The sequence below is a fragment of the Diabrotica virgifera genome, chromosome 3 (assembly GCF_917563875.1).
Source record: "Diabrotica virgifera virgifera chromosome 3, PGI_DIABVI_V3a".
In the NCBI taxonomy this organism is placed as follows: domain Eukaryota; kingdom Metazoa; phylum Arthropoda; class Insecta; order Coleoptera; family Chrysomelidae; genus Diabrotica; species Diabrotica virgifera.
Window position 1 is genome coordinate 9,539,005 of NC_065445.1, and position 24,445 is coordinate 9,563,449.

At 33.0% G+C, this 24,445-nt stretch overlaps 1 long non-coding RNA gene across 1 annotated transcript in view; it reads right to left on the reverse strand.

Annotated features, from left to right (window-relative positions):
• The window catches only part of LOC126881775 (uncharacterized), a 46,309-nt gene extending 23,336 nt beyond the window's left edge, over positions 1-22,973 (reverse strand). Inside the window, exon 1 of the long non-coding RNA XR_007696981.1 lies at positions 22,471-22,973. This is a non-coding gene — a long non-coding RNA (uncharacterized LOC126881775). The remainder of the gene's footprint in view (positions 1-22,470) is intronic.
• Positions 22,974-24,445: the final 1,472 nt, after the last annotated feature.

A 24,445-nucleotide genomic window follows, 5' to 3' on the forward strand; every position in this document is an offset into this window, starting at 1 on the left:
AAGTTTTTTGAAGTTATTAAGGTTTCCAATAACTTAAAATAACTTCAACCATAAATTGCTTTATTAAAATACCTTTTTTCAATCAGTATAATTCTTTTCAAAATACGACTACAAAAACCCCCTACAAATGCACAAAATTGAATTTTAATATTATTAATGGAAACCTATAGCTTCCATTAATTCTAATCAGAACCAATATGCTGATTTATAAAATTCCACAGATATAAAAATTAACTTTGTAAACTGATAGGTCTGGATCCCGCGTATGAAAAAAAAGTTGATTAATAGCAAGCTGAAAATTTGTTAATAGCTTAAGGGTGTCTAGTTGGATAAACTTTGATATATGGGAACACTGGAACAGGGGCAGTTTTAATTGTGGAAAAGGTTAAAAATTTGGAACGGTCAAACCACGAAAACGGCACATTTATTTTGTCCGACAGAACAGACTTAAACTCTCCGTACAGAGATTAAACTCTCTTGCAAAAATCAGACTGCTATTTATCACCTGTCATAATTCCTGTCATTTGACATATTCTACATGTTCCTCTCATTAAAACGCTTATTTGGTGATAAATAGCAGTCTGATTTTTGCATGAGAGTTTAATCTCTGTTCGGAGAGTTTAAGTCTGTTCTGTCGGACAAAATACATGTGCCGTTTTCGTGGTCTGGCCGTTCCAAATTTTTAACCCGTTCCACAGTTAAAACTTCCCCTGTTCCAGTGTTCCCATATATCAAAGTTTGTCCGACTAGACACCCTTAATCTATTAACAAATTTTCAGCTTGCTATTAATCAACTTTTTTTTCATACGCGGGATCCAGACCTATGAATTGACAGGTAAAATATCAAAAATTCTTGGACACAACCCAAAAAATACACGATATCATTATCATCTGTCAAGTTATAATTAAATCATTTTATTGCCATCATTTGCAAAGAAAATCTTAATTTAACCAATTTTTATCACAGTATGATTTATATAAAAAAGAAACATGAAGATGACATATTTTATTTTTAGAAAAGTTTTGGAATGTGATATAATTTATGATGATTTTATTAAATATGACATGAATTCAGGGAATTAAAAAATGTATAATTTATTGGACTACTGTGCCAACAATATATTAATCCTGTAAACTTCGAAGATAAAAAAAAACGATAAAATCCTTTATAAAAAGTATATTTGTTAAAAAAACCTATACAGAAGTAAAAACTTCAAATTGTATTTTGGTATAAAATCGTTTATTTAAAAACTATCTAAAAGTCATCCACATGGATTGCAAAACGTTTTCGTTCTGAACAGAACATATTCAGTGCCTGGAATGAAGTATTTCCACGTTAAATTAAGGCAAAAAGGTTAAAATTGTGACTGTTAATGAGAAAAATATGTGGAGAATACTTAAATTCCGCAAAGTAGTTGTAACTAGCACACCAATGAAGGTGGTAACTTCATAATATATGGCTTACATTATAACTTTTGATAAAATATTGTGACTACAAGTCGATGTTACAAGATTAAATTATGTATGTGCCTAAAGAGCAACATGCTTCCCTGCTCGAAAAATTTGTTAAAATTCCTAAAAAGGTCTACATCACAGAACTAGTTTTCGATCGGATGACCGATCATCATCAGTGTTTACGTGAATCTAACATGCTAACCACCAAAGTAAAAAATATGTGGGTAAAAACCCTTTACAATAATTGATCCCTCATAGTAACATAGTAAAATAATGTGAAATTAAACATGGATGTCTAAAATATCCAATGTATTATGCTCTAGGTACCATTGAGCTCTAATTTGACTTATCCACATCTGATGTGATGAAAAGAAAATAAATTGGGGGGGGGGGGGTACCTACATTGTGTTAAAGTTCATCAATAAATAAGTAAAATCCACATTAATAGTTATTTAACCAACAAGTGTATTAATAAGGGCGATTAACAATTGAGATATTTTAACGCGTGAGCGGGGCGAGCGCGTTAATGTTCGAGATTGTTAATCGCCATTTTAATTCATGAGTTCGTTACAAAACTTTTCCGTAGACCATACTTTTCAGGAATAAAGATATCCATCTTTTGTTTTTTCAAATACACAGAATTTTAAACGATAAAGTAAATAATGACATACAATGACAGATAGTACTATAACAGCGGCTACTTGATTTTAAATTTTTTAGTGGGAATATGGATCGCCTTAACGCCTTTGGAATGTGGACCTATAGAAGAATTATGAGGGTTTCCTGGGTAGATAGAGTTACGAACAACGAAGTACTAAGAAGAATATGTAAAGAGAAGGAAGTTGAACTTACAATTAAAAAAAGAAAACTACAGTATCTCGGACATGTGATGCGGGGCGAGAAGTATGGCATCCTGTGACTAATAATGCAAGGAAAGATAGATGGGAGAAGAAGCATCGGAAGAAGACGAATTTCATGGCTGAAGAACCTGAGGAAATTGTTTGGTTGCAGGTCAAAATATCTATTTAGAGCTACTGCCTCCAAAATTAAAATAGCTATGATGATTGCCAACCTTCGTAGCGGAGATGGCACCTGAAGAAGAAGAAGTGGGAATATAAATAGGTATATGTTTGGTTGCCTACACCACAGGTCACTGCCAATCACAGAGCGTTTAATTAATTTATGCAAGCAATGTATGTTGTGTTGCCTATAATGAAATCGTTCATTAATAGAAAATCATTCATTAATAGGGGTCATTAATCGGAAAAACATTAAAACAAACTGCACAAGAATACAAAGACGAGACAACAAATAGTTTGGGAAGTGGAGTTAGGTCAGGAGCACTACATTTGTTTAACTATGTTAATTTTAGTTTTAGTTCTTGATTTTTCCCCTTTGCTTTTTTGTTGAAATTTTTGGGAAATTGAATGATTCCCACCCATTCAACATTTGAATGATTTTGTTTTAAGACTTTAAGAATTAATGGCATGATCATTAATAACCTGAGATACGCTGATGATACAGTCCTTTTAGCAGCCGAATCACATGAAGACCTACAGATACTGCTTAATAAAGTGACCGCTGTAAATGAAGAATATGGACTATTGCTCAACATAAGCAAGACGAAATATATGATAATAATAAAGACAAGGACATCCGTGAGATATATGTACAGAATCAGCCTATTAAAAGAGTAAGAGAATTCAAATATCTAAGTACATACAACCATTAATGAAAACAATGACAGCTTTCAAGAAATACGAATCAGAATCGAACAGGCCAGAAGCACATTTACAAGAATGAAGAAGTTCTCTGCTGTCGACACTTAAACCTTGACTTAAAAATACGACTACTGAGGTGCTATGTGCTATACATACTGCGTGATGGAACGTGGATACTGAAGAAAATTGACATGAAGAGACTGAAGGCATTCGAGAGGTGGATGTACCGAAGAGTACTGAAGATCTCATGGGTAGATAGAATAACTAACTTAGAGATAATGCGACGTATGCATAAGGAAAGAGAAGTATTTCTAACAATTAAGAAAAGAAAACTGAGATAATATATGGGACATGTGATGAGAGGAAATAAATATCTAATACTCTAAGGGCCGGTTGTTCGAACGCTAATCAACAATGATCACTATCAAATATTTAATTACTGTCACAACTGTCAATTTCAACTTTGGTTGGGTTGCTGAAAACATAATTGATTATAATTATTAGATCAGTTAATCAATTAACATAACAATTATTAACATAATTGATTAACTAATTTCATAATTGTAATCAATAATTATGTTCTCCGCAACCCAATCAAAGTTGACATTGACAGTTGTGACAGTAATGAAATATTTGATAATGATCATTTTTGATTAGCGTTCGAACAACCGGCCCTAAGGGCCCCTAAGGGCCGGTCAAAAATGATCATTATCAAATATTTCATTACTGTCACAACTATCAATGTCAACTTTGATTGGGTTGCGGAAAACAATTATTGATTACAATTATGAAATTAGTTAATCAATTATGTTATTAATTGTTATGTTAATTGATTAACTGATCTCATAATTATAATCAATTATGTTTTCAGCAACCCAACCAAAGTTGACATTGACAGTTGTGACAGTAATTAAATATTTGATAGTGATCATTGTTGATTAGCGTTCGAACAACCGGCCCTAAGGTACGGTTTCACCAACATCAAATAAATCAATGAATAGTTATTCGTCTAATAAAATTTATTAGACGTTTAAGTTTATATTTTGTTTCAATATAATTTTGATAATTTAAAGTTAAACTCGCGAATTTACTTTCTTCTTAATATTTACAGCCAGAATAACTTGCCAACTTACTCGAAGAGTAAGTATTTTTTTGATAAATAAATAAAATAAAGTCTTATTTGACGTTAGTAAAATGGAGAAATGTCAGTTTAATGGTCGAATAACTTTAATCATAGAATAAACTACTATTTGTCGTTGGTGAAACCGGCCCTTAGTCATTATGCAAGGAAAAATCCAGGGAAAAAGATCCATAGGAAGGAGACGCAACTCATGACTGAAGAACCTTAGGGAATGGTTTGGATGTAATTGCTCTGATGATTGTCAACCTTAGAAGCGGAGACGATACCTAGAGAAGAAGATTTAAGACAGAGATTTATTCCACGAAAAATCAGAATAAGCAAATAAAAAGATGATCGATCACGAATTTCTGCTATGGAAAGTAAACACTACCCACCAATGCATTACATAATGTTTTTTAACGGTGCAATCAGTGAAGGTTGTTGTACACAGTCCAAAACATTTATCTATTGTTGTGTTGAAAACAGAATGTTTTTAGTGCGTTCCTAATGCGTACGTAGAAGCCGCAAGAATTTTTGGGATGTCAACAATGAACAAAAGTTGAATGTACGCTAAAAATATATTCACTGTCAAGATTGTCACGCTCGATTAGTAGCAACTAGAACAATGAATAATAGCATATGCACCTGCTTTATTTACTAGCTTGAATAATTAAAAAATGTTCATTCATTCATTAAAATTTTGATGAATGGTAATTCTTGTTCCAATAAACGAGAATGTCCGCGAAATAGTTAAGTGGCGTCTATAAATAAGTGACGTTTTTAACATTCTTGTATACTCTGGGCTAATTAGCAAAATTCATGGAAAAGTTATTTACCAACAATTTTATTGCTGGTAGCGAATTATAAGATCCTATATATTAATAATATAGGTATGCAAAGTCCGCAGATAGTGTGCTACTTTTTTTATAAACAAAATGGCGCCGACAAATCGTATTTTTTTCAATTATTGCTCTATAACTCCGAAGATTTTAACTTTACATCAAAAACACTCAAATAAAAATTCACCGTAATTAAATTCTGCATAGAAATATGTTTTTCCGGATTGGCTCCGACGAAAATTTTCCTCGGAAAATGAGGGTTTTCCCAACAAAATCTCTAATTTTCAAATAAAGTTTTAGGTAGGTAATTATTAATCAATAATTAAATAACTTAGTGACATCAAAGCTTTCTTGGTATAGATTGTAATTCCAGAAGCCGGTGAAAATTAAACGAATATTTTAGCAACAATTCAATTGTTAATTAACAATTTACGATCGCAATAATAACCAAAATAATCATGATACATTGATCAAACTTTATAAAGATTATAAAGATGAGATGCTTATTTAATATTTTATCGAAAAAATATAAATTTTTCGTTTTTTTGCATAATCTTTAAATTTTGAAAAAAAATAGTTATACGCTGGTCTAATTAGTAAAGTACAAAGAAAGGTTATTTACCAGCAATTGTATTGCTGCAATCGAATATTATGATCCTATATATTAATAATATAGGTTTGCAAAGTCCGCAGATAGTGTGCTACTTTATTTATTAACAAAATGGCGCCCCCAAATCGTGTTTTTTTCAATTATTGCTCTATAACTCCGAAGATTTTAACTTTACGCCAAAAACATTCAAATAAAAATTCACCCCAATTTAATTCTACATAGAGGTGTGGCTTTCCCGATTTGCTCCGACGAAAATTTTCCTCGGAAAATGTGGATTTTCCCGAATCTCGGGGGAAATCTCGAATTTTCAAATCAATTTTTTGGGCAAGTAATTATTTATCAGTAATTAAATAACTTGGTGAAATAAAAGCTTTCTTAGTTTAGATTATAACTGCAGAAGCCGGTGGAAATTAAAGGAATACTTTAGCAACAATTCAATTGTTAATTAACAATTTACAGTTATAAAATTAAAAGCAATAACAACCAAAATAATCATGAGACATTGATCAAACTTAGAAAGATTATAAAGATGTGATGCTTATTTAATATTTTGTCGACAAAATATAAATTTTTCATTTTTTTTGCATAATCTTTAAATGTTTAAGAAAATAGTTATAAACAAATTAATATTTCTCAGAAATTGTTTATTATATTATAATTTTAGAAAATACTTAAAATGCGTATTTCAAACGTCTTGAAAATGAATGCTTTAAAAATTTTTTTCAACCATTTGCAAAAAAGTTATGAAACAGCAAAGTAAACATACGATTACTCCTTGTTTATAATTTATTTTAATTGTTTCAAAGCTTGAAAGTGAGTTTATGGTACAAACTAATTACTCTCAAATAATATCAAACATTAGTTCAATGGTTATATTTTAATCAAAGATTAAAAATGTTTTCTTTTGTAATTTTTAGCGCGAAAGTAGGCTTGATACAGAGCCGGAGCTAAAATGTTCACTCGAAGCGATTGACACGCAGCATACAAATACTACTGTACGTAGCGGCGGTCGTCGCTTCGAGTGAAAATTTAGGTACGGTACTGTATTAGTCTACTTTCGCGCGTATAAATTACAAAAAAAATATTTATAATCTTTAATTAAAATATAACCATTAAACTAATAATCGATATTTTGTGTAAGTAATTAGCTTGTACTTTAAACTCACTTTTACGCTTTGAAAGAATTAAAAAAAAATTATAAACAACGTAGTAATCGTATGTTTACTTTGCTGTTTCATAATTTTTTGCAAATGGTTGCAAAAAAGTTTTAAAGCATTCATTTTCAAGATCTTTGAAATACGCATTTTACCTATTTTTTAAAATTAGAATATAATAAAAACTTTCTGAGAAACGTTAATTTGTTTATAACTATTTTTTAAACATTTAAAGATTATTCAAAAAAATTAAAAATTTATATTTTGTCGACAAACTATTAAATAGGCATCTCATCTTTATAAGATTTCAAAGTTTGATCAGTGTATCATAATTATTTTGGTTATTATTGCGACCGTAAATTATTAATTAACAATTGAATTGTTGCTAAAATATTCGTTTAATTTTCACCGGCTTCTGGAACTATAATCTAAACCAAGAAAGCTTTTATGCCACCGAGTTATTTAATTATTGGTAAATAATTACTTATCTAAAACTTTATTCGAAATTTAAAGATTTTGTTGGGAAAACCCGCATTTTCCGAGGAAAATTTTCATCGGAGCAGATCGGGAAAAACATTTCTTTATGCAGAATTTAATTTCGGTGAATTTTTATTAGGGTGTTTTTGGTGTAAAGTTAAAATGTTCGGAGTTATGGAGCAAAAATTGAAAAAACACGTTTTGTAGGCGCCATTTTGTTAATAAAAAAAGTAGCACACTATCTGCGGACTTTGCATACCTATATTATTAATATATATAAAAAAGTAGCACACTATCTGCGGACTTTGCATACCTATATTATTAATATATATAAAAAAAAGTAGCACACTATCTGCGGATTTTTGCATACCTATATTATTAATATATATAATCATAAACAAATTGCTGGTAAATAACTTTTCCCAAAAATGGCATATTCTCCGATAATCAGCCTAGACTATGTATTATAATTAAGTGTAGTGCCAAAATTAATGTCGTCGAACTCATATTACAAAGCCACAAGAAATGAAACATTGAAACGTGAGAGAAGAATTAAAAACGAGCACTTGAAACGCTTCTCAAAAGAACTGGAGTATGATGTTTATGGTTTCATCATCATCATCAGTGATGATATAGCCCAACTGTGCCTCGACCTTTTCCAGTATATTTCGCCATCGTTTCTGTTCATCACCAACCGTTCCAAATTTGCTACGCCGATCTTCCTCGAGTCTTCGTTCACACCATATTTCCACCTCATTCTTGGTCTACCTCTACTCCTATTTCCTATTTGTAACGATAATATAATTTTATCGTCTAGAGTACGCCAATGAATTAAGTAAAACGTGTTTTTGTACCGTCTCGGACGATATAAAAGTCGGAACGAAAAGCCTAGTTGATTATTATTCTTGGAGCGTTGATCGAAGAATAATAAACAACAGCGAGGTACAAGAGGTGAGTTTATGTAGGTAGTAGTTCCCGACCATTTTCCGCTGTCGTGTTGGCGAGCTGAGCGAATCCGACAGTTTTCCTCTTACCTATCCTTTTACCTATCCTTATACGAGCGGTGATCGTATATCCCTAATATGTCTTTTCATCTGGCGAGCTGAGCGAGATTCCCTTTCTTCCCTTTCCTTATACATTCATGTCGTATTAATAAAAGCAATTCCTATTTCACGCGATCGTCAAAATCATTAATTCATGTACAAAATATCGTCACATCGGCCCGAACAGAAAGCTCGATGCGTAGATTATAAATATATTTTATTAACGAAATTAACGAGTAATTAAGGCTAATTATCTTATCTTTTGTATGTTTTGATTCCAAATAAAAATGTCTTAAAAAGCGAACTCTTTTCTTCGACTGATTTAGTTACCTTGGAGCAACAACGCAATGACCGCGTTACATACTGGTACCGTTAATAGGGTTTGTCTGGGTGAGTAATTTTCATAGGCTCTTGACACATATCCAGCCCATCTAATCCTACCGATTTTTATGAAAGATACTACATCTCTACCATTTACTATATATCTCCTCCAAATACTATTCTCACAGATTGCACTCATATATTCTTCTTAGTACCTACCTTTCAAAGACGAGCATACGATTTGCGTCTGTTTTTGAGATGGTCCATGTTTTTGATCCGTATGTCAGCACTGGTAGGATGAGTGTTCTATGTATGTATATTGCTTCTACATAGTTTGTTTCTTTTTGGCTTAAATTTATGCTTTTTAACATTTGTTCACTAATAGTATTCTTTGTTTAACTTCTTCAGATGTATCATTATCACTTATTATTAGAGAACCCAGATAGGTAAACTTATTTCTCCTCCTCCTCTATCTTTTCTCCTCCATAAGAATGTAGTGGCGTCATGTAATTTTTTTAACTTCCTTACTTCCCTACTTAATAAGTAAACTTACTATTATAGTCGGTTCGCTAAACTCAGACACAACTGGCTAATGATTTTAGTAAGTAATTTAGCCAATTTGATCAAATTGGCAAAAAAATAATTACTAAATAGTTAATAATTACTAAATAGTTAGTAATTTTCCCAATTTTGACAAAATTGACCAAAAACAAAAAAAAAATTACCTACTAAAATCACTGACCAGTAGTGTTGCACAAATGCAAGACCAAGACGAGACTTAGGCAGTCTTGGTCTTGCGCCAGTACACCTGGTATTGGTCTTGGTCTTGGTATTGCGCTCCCGGCGTATTGGTCTTGGTCTTGATCTTGCAGCAAGAGTCTTGCAAGTCTCGCAGTTGCCCATTAGCCTATTGCATATCTTAGAACAAAGTAACAGAGAGGTACATTTTAAGCTTGAATATCATAGCCATAGTAAAGACTAGCCAAATTAATAAATATCTAAACAACTGACACCGGGTGGGGTTTGAACCCACGATCTAAGTGAGCCCTGCCTATGTTCTAACTAACTAAAGTTAAAACTACCTCTTAAAACCCACAAAATTTCATTTGCATATCTCAACCGGTTTTAAAACAATAAACAAATCGTCAGTTTGTAAGAAAAATTTTAACCCCCCCTATTTGGTAAACAAAGCATTTATAAAGTAAACGTTTATTAAGCAAACTGTCATTACTTTTTCGTGCAGAGTTACCCATTAAAGTTTGCCATACTTATTTAAAAACATTCTGTATTGATGAAAAACATGGCTAGTTAAAAAAGTAGCTACCTTTTTTATTATCCAATATAACTAAATAAATAAAAAAACATAATGTTAAAAATATGAGGCTATAGTTGGGCTTTAATTTCAGTGTGCTATTGCATGCTAGAATAATAAGTTAGCATACTGCTAGAATATTCCACAGAGTGAGAAAAAACACAGTTTGATTGGTACACCCGGTATACACTGACAATAATTGACCTGTCTAGCAACAATATCTATTATGTATCACTGCGATATTTATAAAGAATAAGACGAAATTAAAAAAAATCACTTAAATTGGACAACAGGTTTAGGAAATTTGAGACATTAAAAATGACACGCTTTTAAGGTGGTGCATTAATTTCTTGGAGAAGTGTATATCGTTAAAATAATATTTCGGTATTATGTTTACACGATATCCGGCATTATCTCTATACTTTTGTCTGGTTATGATACTTATAAATAATAGCCGCGCTGTTTCGGCAAATTTTGTTTAGCCGAGTGACCTCATAATACATTCAGCAGAAACAATACATAATAGTCTTACTATAATAATGTATACTGATAAGATTTCTGTGTTTAGATTCCTAGAAAACTAATAATGAAAAAAATTATTTATGTAAATTTACATAAGTGCTAAGGTGACATATTTTTAAAAAGTTTGGAAACGATATTCGATATTGCTGTAGGCATCGCAACGCAGGAATTTTGTGTTATATGAATATGATTAGAAGACGACTATTCTCAAAACGAGGACAATTAACTTCAGAACAAAGAAGTCGGCTGCTGAGAAAGAATCTACTAAAAAAATTATTTTTACATTATAATAATGACCTCTGAGTACATGTCAAATGTGTCGAGTGTTCTTTTAATGGATATTTTGATTCGCTGTGTATGTTGTTCGTAATGCGTAAAGTCCAATTTTCAAAATTTTTGTTACAATTTTTTTTGTTTCTCATAGAGTATCTAAGAATGTAGCCGTAACTTATATACTCCCTAAAACGACCCTCAGTTCTAACTGTTCTAAGACGCAAGAGTCTCGCAGGCTTAGTCTTGTTCTTGCTCAAGTCTTGCACGGTAAGTCTTGGTCTTGCTAAAATTAGGCGGTCTTGGTCTTGGTCTTGCGAAAACGCAAGAACAAGACCAAGACTGCAAGACGAAGACCAATTTTGGGCAACACTACTGGCCAGTTGTGTCTGAGTTTAGCGAACGATACCTCAAAATCATAGTGGTCGATGCTGAAGTTCTGGGTACAACTACAAGTAGATAATGCTCCAACCGAGCAAGTGAAAACATTCAAATACTTGGGAATGATGGTGAATGACCAATGAGAGATCCTCATCAGGAAATATAATGTTGTACCGAACAAGCAAGACAAGCTTTTATTATATTTAAATCGCTACCTACTTTGTAACAGCAATATTTCCTTCGAAATCCATTACAGAAATGTTTTACGCATTACAGTTTCGTTTCGCATGATGTGACCCAGATATGCCGTTTTCATTTTCTTGTTGGTTTCGAAAAGTTGGCGTTCTTGGTTGATTCTCTTAAGGACATCTACATTTGTGACTTTCGCCGTCCGTGGCATCTTTAGGATACGGCGATAAAGACACATTTCGAAGGCTTCTAATTTGTTTATATCCCTCGTTTTGAGTGTCCAGCACTTTACGCCATATAGAAGCTCCGACTTAGTAGGGGAGAGTCGGCTAATGGTGCGCGTCGGCTAATTGTGCGCATCAATGTTTCTAATCTCCTATTTAATAAAATTGCAAAAACTATATTGTCGGGCCATCTAGTAGCAACTGCCATATCTGTCCGACACAAACGAACGTCGAGAGATTAATTTACCGGTTGGCAGTTATCGTTTACATGTTTTCGCGTGGTAAGATATTGTTTGTGTGATTGAGAAAAAAAGCGATAACTTCTTTTCTTGACAGAAATATATTTTAAATAGTACTTATATCTTTTATTTATTTACCATTTTAAACTCTGATATAGTTAGTTTTGCTCGATTCTTTTTTGTTTTTATTAAATTTTGTGTCATGTGGTGAAGTGTAACGTTGTCTAATGGTGCGCATTGCGCACCATTAGCCGGCAAGGTATCTAAAGGTATTTTTTACGTTTTGTGACTGCGTCATAAAACGTAAACAAGCGTTAAACAGCCTTCAAAGTAGAGAAAGGGGCAAAGAGAAAACCACGAAATTGAAAAAAGGTGCAAAAAGGAAAATTTTTGGGCACAACAGCCCCGAAGTTTTTTCAGAAAGTGAACTGTGCCATAATGATGAGTTGGAAGATCTCGTGTCAGATCAAAATGAATTCTATGTATTGTGGTGATGGTAGCAAAGAAGACGAGGTATGGTGCAAGTGTTCGATATATTGTCAGTGGTCTCATGCCATGTGTATACGACAGGATAGTCAAGAATGATATAATATTTGTGACTTCTGCAATACCTACTTAGATTTTTTTTAGATATCTGTAACTTGGTTTCTTATCCTTTTCCGTGTATTTTTTTGTTCCTTTAGTATTTATGTTCAATAAGCTACATTTTCCAAGGTTATTAATTTGTAAGTTCTATTATTGCGCACAATTATCCGACATATGCGCACCATTAGCCGAATAGGTCGGGTATTTGTGCGCATTACACAAATTGGAAAATTCGCCTCTCACTCTTCTACTGTTCAACCATTCATTAAGCGCGGTCCCTACTAATATACCTAAGCCTTTGAAGTATATCTTCAAAAAATTTTGAAACGGAAATGTTTCAAGTTTGGGAAATATCCTGAATTTGCCTTAAGTGCGCACCAATAGCCGACTCTCCCCTAAACCTTAGTCTCAGTTAGAGATCGAACTCTGAACAGGTCAGGACCTTCCTAAATTTTACGAAAGCTTGTCGAGCTTGCTTAATGCGACATTTTACTTCCCTGTCCGATGCCCAGTCTTCAGCAACACACTTTCCAGGTATTTAAATTTGCTCACTCTTTCAATGGACTTGGTATTCAGTATTATGGTGGAGTTTTCAAGTGCATCCAAGTTTTTGGAGATGATCATGAATTTGGTCTATTTGGTATTAATCTCTAATCCCATTAACTTACGTTATTCTCCCATTATAGTGAGAAGTTGTTCAAAATCGACTTTGTTGTCACACATTAAGACACAATCATCAGCATATCGTATGTTGTTGATCAATACTCCATTCACTTTGATTCCCATCTCTGCATCCAAGGACTCTTGAAATATTGCTTCCGAATAAATGTTAAATAAAAGAGGGGAAAGCACACGTCCCTGTCGAACATCCTTTTTTATATGTATGGGTTTGGATATAGAATTGTCTATTTTTAATTGTGCTGTTTGATACCACTACAAGTTTTCAATGCATCTTATGTGTTTTTGGTCTATTCTTCAAGTTTCTTGAAGATCTGCATTAACTAGTAGTGTTAACAGGATCAAACGCTTTTTAGTAATCTAAAAAGCATAGGAACACGTCCTTCCTTTGATCGTAACAATTTTGGATTTATTTATTTAATGGTATTTATTTATAGACACTTATTATTGCATTAAATTTCCAAACTTATGTTTAATTTCTTATAATTTTTCCACATGTTTTGACATCGGTGTTTATTTTTAATAATAACTTATGAAATGATGTCCAGGAAACGCGAATATTATTCTTGGACCTTATCCGAGCACATAATTTTCGAGGATAAACATGAATAAACAGTAAAAGAGCGTAACGGTAATTAAGATGTTTATAAATAAACTATGAGAGGGAGTTTAAGAGGACCGGACCAAGGATCGACCAAGCAAGATATAATATGTTTCCACCTACCTCTACCGAAAGTATACTTTTCCTGACCTGATTGTAGGGAGCAAAGTTGTACTTTTCCTCCCTAGGGAGGAAAATATTTTTCCTCCCTAGGGAGGAAAAGTAAAAGTGACGTCATGGTATTTCATTCATGAAATATAACTTATTGACGCCCTGTACAATATCTATTTTCTATTACGTAAGTATCTATACATTTTAACGTTTATTTAAAAACACTGTATTTTGCAGAATGGTAAAAAACAGTAAATTGTTATTCTGATTTAACAATGTTTACATTAATAATTTGACTTATATTTGACAGTTGACAGTTATATTGTACCTACTTGTTAGTTTTAATTCTAATAAATTTTGTTGGTTAGATACATAAATAAATCAAGTAAAAATAAAAAATGACTTGTTATTTGAGGAAGGTGGAAAAACCATATGTATAACATGGGAGTAAAGTGCCTTTTCCTCCCTTGAATGATTACTGCCCTCCGCTACGCGTCGGGCAGTAAACTTCATTCTCGGGAGAAAAAGTAGCACTTTCCTCCTTTGTTATACAAATAGCTATTCCACCTACCTCTACCGAAAGTATACTTTTCCTGACCTGATTGTAGGGAGCAAAGTCGTACTTTTCCTCCCTAGGGAGGAAAAGTAAAAGTGACGTCATGGTATGTCATTAATGAAATAACTTATTGACGCCCTATACTTATCTATTACGTAAGTATCTATACATTTTAACGTTTATTTATAGAGCACCCTGTATTTTGCAGAATGGTAAAAACAGTAAATTGTTATTTTGATTTAACAATGTTTACATTAATAATTTGACTTATATTTGACAGTTGACAGTTATACTGTACCTACTTGTTAGTTTTAGTTCTCTAATAAATTTTGTCAGTTAGTTACATAAATAAACTATTTAAAAATGAAAAAATTACTTGATATTTGAGGAAGGTGGAAAAATCATATGTATAACATGGAAGTAAAGTGCCTTTTCCTCCCTCGAATGATTACTATCTTCCGCTACGCAGTAAACTTCTTTCTCGGGAGGAAAAATGGCACTTTCCTCCCTTGGTATTCCTCCCTTATTATGACATACATACACCTGTATTTCATGTCATATTGGTAACTGACAGACATGTAACTGACCACATCCAATCTCACCAAATGTAATAATGACGTCATATAAACTCGTCACTAACTCTAGCCAATGAAATTCTCGCTATAATAGACATGACACGTCAAAATATCTGATTATTCCCTATATAGGGTGAGGCAAATAACTGGCCTATTAGAAATATCTCGAGAACTAAAGGCAACGGAATCATGAAAATTGGAATAAAGGGGTTTTCAAGGATGATCTATTAGATGAAAATGTTTTCATCTCTTTGCAACTTCCGGTTATACCGGAAGTTGCTTATACCTTCGCTTTTTTAAATAGGATTGTATATTTTTACATTTTTGGATTCTCTTCGATGTCTTCTTTCTTAAAATATGAGGTTTTGTAATATTATACAGGGTATTTTAAAAGATAATTACGTTTTTTTATTAATTTCATAGCAAAATTAGCACCCTGTAGAATTGTAGTAGTGTGACATCTAAAACTCTACTTACGTCCAAATGATTTTTAATATACTCTACTATTGTTAAGGATCATTAGTATGGCTAAATTTTTAATTTTAGTATACAGGGTTGGTCGAAACTCGGAATGAATATTTTCAGAGTTTTCTTAAATAGAACACCCTGTATTTTTGTATTGTAGTGAAATGATATTTTATAGTACTTTTTTATTTCTTAAGCATTTCCTATACCTGACTGCTTTAATTTGTGAGTTATTGGTGATTCAAGCTAAACATTAATTGCAACAAAAAATACGTAAAATTTTATTAGGTTGGCCGTGAACATACTCAATCCCAAATAATTTTTCAGAAATAAATACATATTAATCGAGACTGGTCCTTAAAATTACCAATAATGGCTATCAAAATACCTACGTACTTAAGATTGTTGGTGCGATTAACAATTAAGCACAAATTAAAGCAGTTAGGTATAGGGAATGCTTAAGAAATAAAAAAGTACCATAAAATATCATTTCATTACAATACTAAAATACAGGGTGTTCCATTTAAAAAAACTCAGAAAATACTCATTCCGAGTTTCGACCAACCCTGTATACTAAAATTAAAAATTTAGCTATACTAATGATTCTTAACAATAGTAGAGTATATTAAAAATCATTTGAACGTAAGTAGAGTTTTAGATATCACACTACTACAATTCTACAGGGTGTTAATTTTGCTACGAAATTAATAAAAAAACGTAATTATCTTTTAAAATACCCTGTATAATATTACAAAACCTCATATTTTAAGAAAGAAGACATCGGAGAGAATCCAAAAATGTAAAAATATACAGGGTGTCCCATTAAAAAAAAACGAAGTTATAACCGGAAGTTGCAAAGAGATGAAAATATTTTCATTTAATAGATCATTGTTCAAAACCCGTTTATTCCAATTTTCATGATTCTGTTGCCTTTAGTTCTCGAGATATTTCTGATAGGCCCTTTATTTGCCTCACCCTGTATATTTTTTCAAATTTAGAATATAGCAACAAGGGAAAAATTACGTGCAACCTTTATTGTTTGACTTTCCTATTGTTTTCTGTTTCTATTGTTAACGATAAAACGAAGAAAACTCGCATATTCGGGTCACCTGATGAGAGGACTTAAATACGCATTACTTCAAAATATAATGCAAGAAAAAATAGAAGGAAAACGGAATAAAGACCGTTGAAAAATGTCATGGTTGCGGAATTTAAGAGGGTGGTTTGGCGGCACCACTAATGAACTCTTCAGGTCAGCTGTAAACAAGGCCAGGATAGCCTTGATTATTTCCAATCACCGATAGGAGTGGCACAAGAAGAAGAATATTGTTTTCTGGGTGTGCACACCAACAGATATGAAAAGTCAGACATTATTATACATTTTAAAGTACAATACCTAAATAAGTTAATGGCATTGGTAAAGCTTACATTATAATACAGGGTATATTGGAATACATACAATAATTTTTATTTAGTTCTATTCATTTTATTACGATTTTTTGTTTTATAATATTTTATTAATAATTTATTGTTTTTTTTTTGTTTTTTTATTATTTAATATTTTTACTTGTTGCTTTTTGAAGGCAACTGAACTTTTACTTGAACTGAATGTTGGGCAGTGAAGAAGAAAGAGTGGCGGAAATGAGAATGCTTAAATGGATGAGTGGAGTGACAAAGAAGGATAAAATTAGAAATGAGTAGGTATATTAGGGGAAGTCTAGGTGTGGCACCAATTGATGCCAAAATAAGAGAGCATAGGTTGAGATGGTTTGGTCATGTTCAACGTCGAGACGTTACTCACCCAATACGAAGAATAGCTGAAGTGCAGATTCCTGGAAGGAGTAGGAGAGGAAGACCAAAGAAGACCTGGGGGGAGACGATAAGGCAGGACATGTTGGTAAAGGGGATTAACATTGATATGACCCAAGATAGAATTGTGTGGAGAAATGCAATTAGGGAAGCCGACCCCGCTAATGGATAAGGCAAAGAGAATGATGATAACTTGTTGCTTTTTGTTTGTTTGTTTTTTATTTTTTATAAAAAGATAACTTCAAAATAAGATTTTCAGTATTTATGAGTTGCGTTCCTGGGACTTTATTTGAAGATAGTTTATTCAAATAATAGAATGTGATATTTTCTTTAAAAATACAACATGTAATGATGACAGCAAAGGACCTAAAACTAACAATGAACAAGAAATAACAAAAAAATTCATTTATAAAATACCTTATGAATGCGAAAATTTTTATTTAGGTGAAACATCAAGATCATTAAACGTTAGAATAAGTAAACATCAATCTAATATTAAAAAAAATAGAGATTTTGATAGACCTCAAATACGTAAACACACATGGGATAATAAACATACGAGTTCAGTGGAAAGATTCAAGTATAGTTCTGAAAGAAACAGATGGTAAAAAGAGAAAAATCAAAGAAGCGGCTCTAACAGCAGTAACTAATATGTCCAAAAGTGAATAGAATCAGGTACAATAAATAGATACGTCCAGAAGAGTCAATACCAAAGAAGAATTACATTGGAAATTACTATATTGGTAAATACCAAGATTATTTAAACGATTCCTCGCGATACGAGCAAAAACATTAGAGCAAACCTATGTCTAGTAATTCAGTCAATTTGTACTCTACGAGCCCCCTAGTGGGAAAGTTTTGGGGTAGTTCTGATTTCTTTCATTATATATGTATTTTGGGCTGCCGAATCCGAATATGAGGTTTGCGGACAAAATTTCGTGACCGATCATTGAGTAAATCACGAAAAAAGCGAAAAATGTCTGCTTTTTCCCGCTTTTTTGCTTAAATCTCAAAAACTGTTAACTTTAAGATAAAAAAGGGTTCCAGACAGGTTTTGTTTATATTCGATTCAGAGTTGGACTACCATCTCCATATAGCAACTATTTCAGCATCCTTATGCATCATCAGTGAAGTTTATGCAGTCACAACTCTGAAGGGAATATAAACATTCTGCCTCTTTTAAGGCAAACCATCGCGATGTAATGAACCCACCTTTTGAGACGCAATCTAGCGACATCTCTCGTATTACGAGGAAAACAACGAAAAGCCCCAGATACAAAGTTTACTACTTTTTAAACAATTAGAATAATTGAAATAAAAATATAATAAACAATATTTTAAATCTAAGACTTTTCGTTAATAAACTGCTTTCTGGCTGCATCCCATATCTCCGGATTTTACAATATATAATCACGTAGAGACGACGAAAATAGGAGAAAGCAAATAGAGGACACTTAGGCCACGCATTTACCTTCTCTTCGTCTAGGAAAAGGACCGAAAGACAGTTTCTAAATACTCAAAAACTGAGTAAAATGAAAAAGATAAAAAAGGGTTCAAGGCAGGTTTTGTTTATATTCGATTCAGGGTTGGACTACCATCTCCATATAGCAACTATTTCAGCATCCTTATGCATCATCAGTGAAGTTTATGCAGTCACAACTCTGAAGGGAATACAATCATTCTGCCTCTTTTAAGGCAAACCATCGCGATGCAATGAACCCACCTTTTGAGACGCAATCTAGCAACATCTCTCGTATTACGAGGAAAACAACGAAAAGCCCCAGATACAAAGTTTACTACTTTTTAAACAATTAGAATAATTGAAATAAAAATATAATAAACAATATTTTAAATCTAAGACTTTTCGTTAATAAACTGCTTTCTGGCTGCATCCCATATCTCCGGATTTTACAATATATAATCACGTAGAGACGACGAAAATAGGAGAAAGCAAATAGAGGACACTTAGGCCACTCATTTACCTTCTCTTCGTCTAGAAAAAGGACCGAAAGACAGTTTCTAAATACTCAAAAACTGAGTAAAATGAAAAAGATAAAAAAGGGTTCAAGGCAGGTTTTGTTTATATTCGATTCAGGGTTGGACTACCATCTCCATATAGCAACTATTTCAGCATCCTTATGCATCATCAGTGAAGTTTATGCAGTCACAACTCTGAAGGGAATACAAACATTCTGCCTCTTTTAAGGCAAACCATCGCGATGCAATGAACCCACCTTTTGAGACGCAATCTAGCAACATCTCTCGTATTACGAGGAAAACAACGAAAAGCCCCAGATACAAAGTTTACTACTTTTTAAACAATTAGAATAATTGAAATAAAAATATAATAAACAATATTTTAAATCTAAGACTTTTCGTTAATAAACTGCTTTCTGGCTGCATCCCATATCTCCGGATTTTACAATATATAATCACGTAGAGACGACGAAAATAGGAGAAAGCAAATAGAGGACACTTAGGCCACTCATTTACCTTCTCTTCGTCTAGAAAAAGGACCGAAAGACAGTTTCTAAATACTCAAAAACTGAGTAAAATGAAAAAGATAAAAAAGGGTTCAAGGCAGGTTTTGTTTATATTCGATTTAGAGTTAGACTACCATCTTCATATAGCAACTATTTCAGCATCCTTATGCATCATCAGTGAAGTTTATGCAGTCACAACTCTGAAGGGAATATAAACATTCTGCCTCTTTTAAGGCAAACCATCGCGATGCAATGAACCCACCTTTTGAGACGCAATCTAGCGACATCTCTCGTATTACGAGGAAAACAACGAAAATCCCCAGATACAAAGTTTACTACTTTTTAAACAATTAGAATAATTGAAATAAAAATATAATAAACAATATTTTAAATCTAAGACTTTTCGTTAATAAACTGCTTTCTGGCTGCATCCCATATCTCCGGATTTTACAATATACAATCACGTAGAGACGACGAAAATAGGAGAAAGCAAATAGAGGACACTTAGGCCACGCATTTACCTTCTCTTCGTCTAGGAAAAGGACCGAAAGACAGTTTCTAAATACTCAAAAACTGAGTAAAATGAAAAAGATAAAAAAGGGTTCAAAGCAGGTTTTGTTTATATTCGATTCAGGGTTGGACTACCATCTCCATATAGCAACTATTTCAGCATCCTTATGCATCATCAGTGAAGTTTATGCAGTCACAACTCTGAAGGGAATATAAACATTCTGCCTCTTTTAAGGCAAACCATCGCGATGCAATGAACCCACCTTTTGAGACGCAATCTAGCGACATCTCTCGTATTACGAGGAAAAAAACTTTAAGTAAATGGTGTGTTGACAGAAATTAAAGTACTTAAAATTCTCTACAAATATCACTACTTATTTTTTTTTCAGACGAACCTTTAGGTTTAAAGTGCAAGTTGAAAATTGCCAATTTTTAACGGTCTCTGCAAAACCCACTGTTTACATTTCAAATCATTATTTTTATTAGAATGCTGTCATTTGATAAATTTACATCCTCTATCCTGTGGAGGATGCTGATATCCTAATTATCACAACAGCTGTTGAGATGGCACCGTCAAATGAACATGTGAGAGTGGCGGGGAAAGATATCGACCTTCTGGTCATTTTGATTGGCCTGTGTAGTCCTAACACCAAAAATGTATTTTTTCTGAAAAAGGGAAAGGGTTCGCAAAGGTTTCGCAAAGCTTCCACAACCCTCATCTGGCTGCTGAAAAAATCCTAATGGACCATATCTTATTCCTACAGTTCTCGTGCAGCAGATTCGCTAGTGGACAATGAGAGAATGTTGGTTTTATTTTTGTATGATGAAGATACGGATTGTCTGTATATCAAATCGTTCAGATTGGTCTCTTTTTTTCCATATAGAGCCATGAGAAACATGTTTTCTGCTGTGGCAACCTCATCCTGATGTGCATTAGGGTCTTTAAAAGCCTCAACTCAATGGGTGGTTGCAAGTCAGTCTGTGTTTTCTGCAGGACTTGGAATCCAGGAAATTTCAGTTTCCTCTGTTTAAACAATGTAGAAGTAGTATCACAATCACTCATCGCATGTAGGAATAAGATATGGTCCATTAGGATTTTTTCAGCAGCCAGATGAGGGCTGTAGAAGCTTTGCGAAACCTTTCCTTTTCCGGGTTTCAGAAAAAATACATTTTTTGTGTTAGAACTACACAGGACAATCAAAATGACCAGAAGGTCGATATCTTCCCCCACCACTCTCTCATGTTCATTTGACGGTGCCATCTCAACAGCTGTGGTGATAATTAGGATATCAGCATTCTCCACAGGATAGAGAATGTAAATTTATCAAATGACAGCATTCTAATAAAAAATAATGATTTGAAATGTAAACAGTGGGTTTTGCAGAGACCGTTAAAAATTGGCAATTTTCAACTTGCACTTTAAACCGAAAGGTTCGTCTGAAAAAAAAATAAGTAGTGATATTTGTAGCGAAGTTTAAGTACTTTAATTTCTGTTAACGCACCATTTACTAAAAGTTAATAGTTTTCGAGATTTAAGCAAAAAAGCGGTAAAAAGCAGAAATTTTTCGCTATTTTCGCTATTTACTCAATGCTCCGTCACGAAATTTTGTCCTCAAACCTCATATTCGGAATCAGCAGTCCAAAATACATATATAATGAGAGAAATCAGAACTACCCTTAAACTTTCCTAGTCAAAAAACAAATTGATTGAATTATAGCAATAAACAGAAAAACTGGAAAATAATGACGGATAGTAAAATGATAGCGAAATAACTTAAACTTTAAACAAATAAATGATTATTTAAACTGAACGAACGGGAAAAAAAGTATTTTTGATGTGTACATTTTTTTAATTTAGTAGCTGAACGCTTTCGGTTTACAAAGCAATCTTCAGAGCTATGGTCAAATGTTTAAAAGTACATACCACTATAAAAAGGGATCCCATTTTTTGAATTGAAATAATAAAAAAAAAACAAATTCCGATCCAATTTTTAAAACTGCATAAGGAATTTTTTCAGTTAAAAAAATTGGATCCTTCTTCATAGTGGTTATTTAAACTTTTGACCATATCTCTTAAGATGACTTTGTAAGTCGAAAGAGCTCAGCTAGGAAATTTAAAAAATTTACATAATATGTACTTCAAAAATACTTTTCTTTCCCCATTCATTAAAAAAATTAATTGCTTAAGATCAACTAAATTAAACTGAATCCCCCACTTACCTTGCTCTTCCTGTCTCTACCACAACACCAATCGAACTGAACAGATTCAGAAATTCAGAAGACCCGCGTGTCCGTAAGGAGCATCCCGGCATTCCCGATTTTCTTGACGTACCAGGAGCGGGGGTGGAGTTTCTCACGAATCTCAAAAAAATTGCCAAGGAATCGGCTACACGAAAAGAAATAAAACTATTTTCGGACGATATTGTTTTTTTCGCGATGTTGTTTAAAAATATCAATCGGGTTTATTTTTATTATTGGGACGCAATAAAGGGAATTTATGGCTCATAGAGGTTGACGTACTTGATGAAGTTTAAAAATAAAGTTGGGATTGTTTACTATTACTGCCATACGGGGTTCTACAGTTAATGCAGTTTGCAGTTGTTTTTATCTTTACAATACACGCCGGATTAAAAGCGTTAAAACATATCCTAGTGCTGATGCAGACACTGACCACAATCTACTTCTTGCCAACGTTAACATTAAACTGAGAAAACAACAGAAAAAAAAATAAAAATCAGAGACTAAATGTGTCAAAGCTTGAGGGTGAAAAATGTCAACAACAAAAAATTGAAGCAGTTGCACCAGCATTAGAGTGAGCACTAGTTTTGTTTTTGTATTTTTCACTGTACTTTGTGACTTCAGTTTTTATGGATTGAACTTGGAGGTCTTTTTCTATTATGTTGTTCGAAACATACCACGGAGCATTGGTTATAATTCGAAGAACTTTGTTCTGGAATCTTTGTAGAATTTCTAGGTTTGAATTGCTAGCAGAACCCCATAATTGAATTCCATACGTCTATATTGGTTTCAGTACGGCTTTATATATTAAGATCTTATTTGTGAGATTTAATTGTGATTTCCTGCCAATAAGCCAGTAAAGTTGTCTTAGTTTGAGACCCAATTATTTTCGTTTTGTAAATATATGTGTTCTCCATGTTAATCTTCTGTCAAGATGTAAACCTAAATATTTGACTTCTTTTCTCTGAGTAATCATTTGATTATTTAATAACACTGCTGGACATATACCTCTTCTTAGTGTAAAGGTAACATGGATTGATTTGGTCTCATTATCTCGAATTTTCCATTTTTTTAACGATGCATGGATATTATTAAGGCTGGCTTGTAAGTTTCTTGAGGCAGTTACTGGATCATGATGTGAGGCGAGTATTGCAGTGTCATCTGCGAAAGTTGCTGTTATTGTAGTTCTTGAAGTTGGTAGATCTGCAGTAAAAAGCTGGTACAACATTGGTCCTAACACGCTGACTTGCGGTACTCCTGATTTTATTTGGTATAATTCTGAATATTCTGAATGGTATTTAACTGAATAGAATCTGTCAGATAAGTAAGACTTTAGAAGTCCATAATATGGATGAGGCAATAGGTTTTTTAGTTTATAGAGTAGACCTTTGTGCCAGACTTTATCGAACGCTTGGCTTATGTCAAGAAACGCTGCTGAGCAATATCGCTTATTTTCAAAGTCGTTGCTGATATGTTTTACTAATCTATGGAATTGCTCTATGGTTCCATGTTCTTGTCTAAACCCAAACTGATATTCTGGTATGAGATTTTTGCTATCTAGTATTGGCTTGATGCTTTTCATTATTAATTTTTCCAGCACTTTGGAAAGCACAGGCAGTAAACTTATTGGCCTATATGATGTTAATTCCTCTAGTTTTTTCCTGGTTTTGGGATCATAATTATAACTGCCATTTTCAGTTGTTGCGGAAAATAATTTAATCTTATTATTGCATTAAAAATTTGTAATATTGCCGTTATTCCTTTCTTTGTTAATTTTTGTAGTATCCTACCCATTATGACTGGATGACACAACATATTATAAACCTCATAGAAGAAAAACGAAAATACAAAAATAGAAATAAAGAAAAATACAAGCAAATGAAGAAACTAGTAGAAACGCAGATCAAGGAAGCTAAAGAACACTGGATGGAAGAAAATTGCAGAGAAATAGAAGAAT